This window comes from Tupaia chinensis, unplaced genomic scaffold (assembly GCF_000334495.1).
Source record: "Tupaia chinensis unplaced genomic scaffold, TupChi_1.0 Scaffold000350_1, whole genome shotgun sequence".
In the NCBI taxonomy this organism is placed as follows: domain Eukaryota; kingdom Metazoa; phylum Chordata; class Mammalia; order Scandentia; family Tupaiidae; genus Tupaia; species Tupaia belangeri.
The window spans coordinates 4,867,272-4,867,716 of record NW_006159844.1 but is presented as its reverse complement, the minus strand read 5'-3'; positions in this window follow the sequence as shown (position 1 = coordinate 4,867,716).

Genomic DNA, 445 nt, shown 5'->3' with positions numbered 1-445 from the left:
GCCGCCGCTCGCCGCAGCAGGCCGGGTCCCGGACCCAGAGCCACGAAGGCGGAGCTCTCGGCAGCTGCGGCGCAGCTCGGCTCTCCCTGAGGCCCCCTTAAGGTTAAAGCTTCTGTAGCAGCTTAGACCTGCAGAGGCCGACAGGGAGACGAGGAGTGTAGTGATGGGGTTTCACGACTCTGCCGTCGGTGGCGAACAGTCCCCGTGGCAACGGCCTTCTGACGTCAAGGGCTCGTGACGTCGTGCAGGCGTGAGATCATCCGAGCACCTCCCCCTGTGATTTCCAGTGTAATCAGCCAGAGGAGCCCAAGAAAGTCAGGGACGGTAGTTACTTCGTGCTCCATCGTAAGCACAGTAATTCCTGGCTAGACTCCCAGACCATTTCGTGCAGTTTTTGTTAAAACGCCCTTCATCTGGACCATCAGAGTAGCTTAACACAGCAGTT